Raw genomic sequence first — 8,318 nt, forward strand, 5'->3', positions numbered from 1 at the left:
GCATCTAATCTCCATGTTTTTTTTTTTTTTAAATTATCCCATGTAACTTTATCGTCGAGTATTATTTAGATTGAAAAAAAAAAAAAAAGACTACACCAAAAAATTCAGGAATTAAATTGTTACCAACCCTAATTTAGGACTAGGATGAAAAATGTTTTTTTTTTTTTTGGTTATAAACTAGAGAGGAACTAAATAAAAAAGGTGGAAGGAGGTGGCGGTAGGGATTATATTTGATTGCATTCAACGCTTATATGTCCCCACGGCGTACGTGTGAAGCGAGCGGCACGTGTTTGTACGAACGCGGTTTTTGCAAAAGAAACCAAACAGAGGATCCCCATCTCCAAGACAAGCCCATGGAGTTTTCGTAGAAACAGAAACACGCCAATCTTTGTCCTTTTACACTTCCATTTCCATCCATATCTAAATAAAAATTTCCTTCTTCTTACTTCCATCTTCAATCTTCAACGAATCGTTGGTAAGATATCCATTTTCTTCTGGGGCCTCTCTCTTTTCTTAGCATTTATAATCTCATCTTTCATTTCTGACTACAAACTGTTCGATGAAATGCCTGTGAAGCACTATAATGTGATCCACCGCCATTTCACATAGGAATTTGACCACTAATAATGTACTATCTTCTTTATTTTATTTTATTTTATATTTTGTTTTATTTCATCTGTCACGTCGTTCCTCCATTCCCCACTTGAATGCTGCTGCTTGTCCAAATCGTTCCTTCTTGCTTCTCTCCCCCACTTGCATTTTTTAGCTGTTTGATTCATCACCGTCCTTTTGATTCTGTGCCCACTAAGTTTTCTTATTCTATTTGCCATTTTGTTTCATTGTTTTCTGGGCATTCCCTGCATTGGGTTTCTCCCCATTGTCATCTTTTGTTATATAATTTTAGCTCAAATCTGATTTCCCTTGCGTTTTTGTATTACTCTGTTGAACAAACCCTTTATCTATTGTTTTACTGGCTTGCTCAGTCCTATATCTTAGACGGTTTAGCTGAAGTTGAATGTTCTCCTTTTTGAAAACTTAAATAAAAGATTGAAATTTTGTTTTGTTGTATTGATCTTCTTTCTTTGGAAATCAGGGGCATGGTTGAGCTGGTTTATATTAATTTTTAGCCAAAAATTCAGAACTAAAAGACTCGAATGTAACCAAGCACTCGCTAGCGAGACAGATGGTTGTGATTGAGAAATATTACCTTCCCATATTTCCTTCTTGCTTGGGGGTTTTGTATATTAGACTGTAACTAGTGAGAACCGTTGTGAATTAAAAATGTGGGAAAGTATGATCTGGCCATCTTTCTTCTTAATAGGAGAATTTGTGTCAACCATTATGGGTTGACCTTGTGGTAAATAAAGAACACGAGTTGAGATCAATCAAGGACTGTGTATGCTCGCCTTGAATATATATAACTTTATATTTATTTTGCCTAAAAAAACCTTATACTAGATTTGAATGATTTTCTTAGTGTTCCAAAATATATTTCCACTTAAAAATGCTTTTTGAAGCATTTAAAAAGTTATTAAAACACACTGTTATTTTTATTGAGATAATTTAAAATTGAGTTGAAATTCTGATTACTTTTGCCTTCATCTCTATTGCCAATGTGTTTTGTTATTCTTTCACTTTCAGGCCACTCCTATTTTCTTTCCATTTAAAAAGACATTGTCTTTACTCACAAGAATTTCTTGCTTCTTATTCTTCTTCTTTTCCAATTTGGTTAATAGATATACATTAAGTAATCAATAAAATAATTTCTTTGTTTTTACCCGTTACAGAGCTGTGATCCTTCAAGGAAAAAAAGAACTAATAAACACCATTTCTTTAGAGTACCTAACCAGCTCCTTAAAGATACTAAAATGTAATAACTTTATTTCATGTAATTTGTTGTTTTCCTGACAACTAAATTGACAACTATTTTCATTTCAGAAAACAATATATATATATATATATATATATATATATAATATTCTCTTTCTGATGAAATATTAATCATTAGGAACTCCTAAATTATCACTATGATGCTTAATTAAATTAAAAAATTATGTGATCCAAGAAGCTCCACACCACAGGCAAACCAAAAGGGGGGTGAGTCAAGCCTTTAGGCTAATAATGATTGATTATATTGTATTTGATTTAATTTTGTATCCAATTTTCTTCTCCAGCCAAACCAACCAGGCTGGCTTGCCGTTTGCCAACAGAGGCTATGAGCTCTTGCATTGGGACTCATGAAAATGGGGGTTTTGTATAAATTAGGATTCTTTTGTTTTGTTCTTTTTTTTTTTTGTGGATCAGAGAAAGGCCTCGTAACTTCAACCAACCACATGATCGATTGCTTGTTTCTCTGCTTTTTTTCGTTCACAAACAAAAGGGGATTTGCTTTAAAAAATAAACGGATCTTCTTCTGCAGACTGCATGCAAAAACATGACTGGACAACAAATGATGAATATGTATATATATATATATATAGAGAGAGAGAGAGAGAAGCATGGTAGTGTCCTTTTCTTCTTCCCATTTCATTAATTATATTCTGTTTGTATTTTTCTTTTGCAGAGTTTTGGCAATTGCCATGCATGATATGCCAATTGGATTTCTTCTGTCCCATTCTCATATATTAAAGTGGCAACTTGGCATTATCTTCTTTGGCTGCTGTAACTGTGTAAAAACTGAAAGGGGGAAAATCTAGCTCACATACTCAGATCTTACTGGCTAACAGCTGCTCTCAGAGGTGTCCAGAAAAATATGGTTAGAAAATTTGCTTCAATTCAACTCAATTCAAACTATTTTTGTTAGGTTTAGTTATGATTTCACCTTGGTGGGTTTGGTCCTGTTCAGTTTAATCCTTTTGAATTTAGTTGATTTGTGATACTCTTTTTTAAAGTTACAACTTGAAGTTGAACTAACTCAATCAAAGGATAATATTTGGATTCCGTTTCTTTAGAATATTATTTTATTCATAAAATAAAATAAAACATGGAGTAAAGTTTAACACTTTTTGAGAGAGTTTCCATTTGATCTTCAAATTCATTATATCTTGGTTAAATTGTAAATTTAGTTCCTACAGAATTTAGTCATTATGGTTTATAATTCGATACGATAGGGACTATGTATGAGAATTTTATCAAACTATAAAGATTATTTATGAGATTTTACCAAATTATAAGACAAATTTATAGTGTGATAAAAAAGAATATGGCATTCTTGTAATACTATAAATGTTCACTATCATTAGGGTGGCTGTACTCTGACAACCAGTAGAGTCCTCCCCATGCTTTGGCCTCACAAGTCCCATGAGGCCTGAGGGGTAGCTGTTTCAAAACCTATTGGGAATTGAATTGCAAGTTTCTATTTTGTATATACCTTCTTGGAAACTCACGATTACTATTTTTTTTAAAATCTTTCTTTTGTTTTGTTTGTTTGTATGTATATATATTACCTCAGGCTCACTCCCCAAAGCTTCCAAAACAATGTCAACGTGCTGCTGCTTCTTATTAAATGAGCCAATGGAATGGCATGAAAACTGGAAGTATTCCCCCAGGCATGGGGTGGACGTCATTTTTTGTGTTTTATATGGTCAACTTTCAGGTGGATTTTTTGTTTTTTGTTTTTTATTTTTTATATTAAAAAAAACTTCATATATTTTGTGCAGTGGAAGAGGCCTCAACTTTTAGGATATTTTTGTCTCCATTCTTGAAATTTATTTATGGCCATTTCTAAAAATATTATGAATAGCAGTAAGTTAGAAAAAAGGAATAAAAATTCATTGAAAAAACTTGAATAACTGGTAAGTTAAAGTTTTCTTTTTGTTGGATAAGACTACTTTTTAGTGTCTTGATTATTTTCTATATCTTTGATTGATTGATCTTATGGTTTAGTTGAATTTTAAGTATTTTGTTAGCTAAATGTTCTGCGGTCTATTGTTTTTTTTTTTAAAGAAAAAAAAATGTTTTTATGTTTTTTCCCTTTGGCTTTGAGTTCATCAATTGGTGATATGTGGAATTGACATTCTAACTTCTTGGTTGAAGGTATAGTCTTAAGCAATAAGCTCAAGTTAGTTAGCATAAGAGGCTTTTGATGTGTTTAATTTAGGTCCATTTGTTAATTATTTTGTTTTTGTTTTTGAAAAATAAGTCTATATCATTCACATTTCTTACCATGATTTCAATATTTCTTAAATATAATAGTTGAATTATCGACCAAATTCCAAAAACAAAAGCAGCTTTTTAAGAGAATTTTTTTAATTCTCAAAATTTGGCATAGTTTTTTAAACCATCCGTGAAAAATAGATAATAAAGGAAAAAAATTTAGAGATTGAAGTAATGTTCATAGGTTTAATTTTCAAAAACATAAACTAAAAACAAAATAGTTCCCAAATAGGGTCTTAGTTTTTCAAGTGTTTAATTTTGAAAATAAATCATTTTTTTTTTAAAAATATAAAGTATTTAGCAATCACTCTTAATAGCTTTTGAAACACTCTTAGAGAATTTAAAATGATTCTGTTGAAAAATGTTTTTTTAATCCATCTAAATATGGTCTTAGATTTAATCATTTAGGTAAGTTCGTAGGAAGATCCATAAAACTTTAATTCATGATTATTTTAAAATATTCTATATATGATTTGTGGTCTTTTTCAACTATGTACCTCAAATTGGAATGGGCAAATCAACCTTATATTATAAGTTGATCCTAGGTTCTCAATAATTTCTTCACTATAACCAACAGTCTGGTTTCTACTTATCAAGCAAGAAAGTTATGGGCCCAAAATTTAATTGCTATTTTTTTTTTTTATCTAGTTATGAATTAATTATTAAATTAATTCCAACGAGTTTTACCGTTTATTACTAAAATAAAACTCAATTAAATCTATAAAATATCATGGTAAAATATAGATTCTACATTCCCATATAAACTGGATGACAATTGGCAAATGGTAGTTAGTAATATATGTTTATCCATCAATTGACAAATGACAAATGACAAATGACAAATGACAATTGACAATTCATCCATACAAGTTAAATACATAAAATAATGGGAAAAATTAAGATAATATTGTCATTTTTTTAATTATTTATAAAAATATGATTGTTTTGAAATAATTTAGAAAAATATTGTACTTTTTTTTTTTAAAAAAAAATTAGTTTGTTGGAAACTTGACAAAGGATGTTGAATCTTCAAAATTCGATAAGTCTAAGTCGAATTTTGAAGACTCGACTTCCATCATTTTTTTTTTTAATTTTCCATTTTGTTATTTTAATATTACACCCCCCTTTTTTATTATTTTTTATCACAATCTTTTTAACTTAACTCTAAAAAATATCATATAAAATAATATCCCATTCATGTTTTCTTCCATAATTTAAAAATAATAAAGTGTAAATTAAAATATTCATATTAATACAACTATTATCTCATTTATATAAAAATAATTAAAAAAATCAATTTGTCCCACAAGGCGGACGTCGTCGTCGACTTTGAACTTGAGGTTGCTCTGGTTCTTCCTGAAGTTGCTCCGGTACCTCTGCAGGCACTTCATAATATAAATATTCATTATGCTCTCCACAACCGCGACCATGTCTATGCACGTATGAAGACGATGGACCAGCTTTTGAATCATAATATCCTAAACCAATTGCTGGCATCATCATCATCGGACTAACATAATCAGTTTGGCTCTGCGTCTGCATCATAGGGGGCACTTATTCCACATTGTGGGCAACCTCATCGAACTCATCTTCTTCTCGAACAGGTCCTCTACATCTAGGAGCTGGTAGAAAAACCATGTGTATATTGTACATATAAGTATCTCCTCCATATAGCTCTGGTTGTCACTGCATGTAACAAGAACCTGGTTCGAATCATTCGCAACATTACGAAGTCTATTGTTGTTCAATCTCTGTGAATTATAAAACAATTAGATAATATTTAAAATAATTAGATAATATTCATTTATTTACCAGATGACCCACAACTACTTTCGGACAACATAGCGCCTTGTGATATTATTATACCAGTTGATGTAGTTTTGAGTGACATCCTTGTCAAATTGCTTAACTGAAACCTTCACTGCAATAAACCTAACACGATAGTGCCATCGCACTACCAAATGTGCAACTTTTTTGGACCAATCTTTAGTTCTTAAGTCAATGTCATGCAATAGGGGTTCAATATTACAAGGCGATGAGACATCCTGTTGAAATCTGAATTGTCTCATCACCAAGATGCCACTCACCAATGTGAAAACATATGAGAGGACTTATCGTCCGCTATATGTTTTGACCATTTGCAAAGTGTGCATAACAAGTTTGTAAGGCTCCCAAATAATCTGAAACATAAAATATTACATTGAAAAACATTAACGACAAATACAATAAAAATCTATATAAAATAATCAAATTGGTTAAGTATTAATTTACCTGATCAGGTTGAAGCAAATCAAACATGTATCTATATTGGTTGACTACATGTATGACTGTCTTAGTCACACAAAATTTGTCTCTCCACCTAAATTTTTAAATCGATAATTTAGATTATGAATTAACTAGATCATTCATATAAAAATTAAATTGAATTAAAATTACATACCGATAACCGTAGGCTCGTCCAGCTAACTGAGCATCATTTACAATTGTAGTTGTGGAGCCATTGTTGAAAATCGCTCCCAAGCCCATAGTTGTAGAAGTATCAGAGGCCTAGCTATCTCGCGAACTTCAGGTTTGGTTGCTTTGCATAGTTGTCTATACAACCATGCCAAACATGCTCCACCCCAATAATACCGTCCTGCATCATAGAAATTAGTTAACAATGGCAGGAACATCAAGTGAACAAAATGACTTGATTTATCGAAAAACAGACTTCCATCCATCATTTGCAGTATATATGCTCGTGCATATCTCACGATGGTTTCCTCGTCTGCATCATCGACGAGCTCATGGAACTGTGTTCCTAACCATATTAAACTTAACCTTGATCCTTTAATTTTTTCGGCAGGTGGGGTCACACCGAGTTACAGTTGACAGATTTGTAACCAGTCATCATACATCACTCCGGAGACTGGCTCACCGTCAATAGGTAACCCGAACAACACTTCTATGCCCTATAGAGTGATAATGCACTCTCCAATGGCCATATGAAATGTATGCGTCTCAGACTTCCATCTTTCGATCAATGTTGTTATGAGATGTCAATCTAACTGAATGAATCCCAATCTGGCAACCCCATAAAATCCAGATGTACGAAGTAACGGTAGTATTCGAGGGTGGATTAGGATAGTGCGGTAAATAACTGCCCCTCGACATCTGCAAGATATTTCGCCAGTGTTACGATCTTGCCATACAATGGTTGATTTGGTCATACAAAACATCAGGATCAATAGGTCACGAATTTAAAGCAATGATCTAAAAGAAAAAAAAATTATTTCTCAATTAAATAACGTACAACTTAATTAAAAGTACAATGTGCAGCTTTATAAATTATAATAATAATAAAAAAATATACAATAAAAGTATCATCTACACTTAATTAAATATACATGAAAAAAAAATTATTTTTTCGAAGGTAATAAAGTTAATACTAAACTAAACTATTTTTTCGAAGGTAATAAAGTTAATACTAAACTAAACTAAACTTTTTAAACCAAATTTTCAAAGTTAATACTAAAAAAATAAAATATCATAAGAAATATATTAAAAAACACAATAAAAATTACAATAAGGTATTAAACTAAATTAAACTTTTTAAACTATTTTTTTAAAGTTAATACTAAAGTTTTGCTATTTTTTCAAATTTAATACTAAAATCACAATAAAGTTAATACTACTAAACTATTTTTTCAAAAGTAATAAAGTTAATACTAAAATCACAATAAATTTAATACTAAACTAAACTATTTTTTCAAAGGTAAGTTAATACTAAAATCACAATAAAGTTAATACTATAAAACTAAATTTTTAAAACTAAATTTTCAAATTTAATATTAAAAAAATCAAATATCACAATAAATTAAACAATAAAGTTAATACTAAAATCACAATATATTAAAAATACTAAAATTTTGCTATTTTTTCAAATTTAATACTAAAATCACAATAAAGTTAATACTAAACTAAACTATTTTTTCAAAGATAATAAAATTAATACTAAAATCACAATAAAGTTAATACTAGAAAAATCAAATAAAAGGTAAACTAAACCTTTTAAACTAATTTTTCAAAATTAATACTAAAAAAATCAAATAAAAAGTAAACTAAACTAAAATCAAATATCACAATAAATTAAACAATAAAGTCAATACTAAAATCACAATATA

The 8,318-nt window shown here is 30.2% G+C and overlaps 1 long non-coding RNA gene across 1 annotated transcript; it reads left to right on the plus strand.

The window, feature by feature from the left end:
- The first annotated feature begins 226 nt into the window (after window positions 1-226).
- On the plus strand, window positions 227-3,798 carry LOC120071735 (uncharacterized). Its single transcript, XR_005480322.2, has 3 exons — window positions 227-475; window positions 2,564-2,755; window positions 3,452-3,798. It is a non-coding gene; the product is annotated as an uncharacterized LOC120071735 (long non-coding RNA).
- The last annotated feature ends 4,520 nt before the right edge of the window (window positions 3,799-8,318 follow it).

The sequence above is a fragment of the Benincasa hispida genome, chromosome 2 (assembly GCF_027475165.1).
Source record: "Benincasa hispida cultivar pf3 chromosome 2, pf3_genome.v1.1, whole genome shotgun sequence".
NCBI classification, from domain to species: domain Eukaryota; kingdom Viridiplantae; phylum Streptophyta; class Magnoliopsida; order Cucurbitales; family Cucurbitaceae; genus Benincasa; species Benincasa hispida.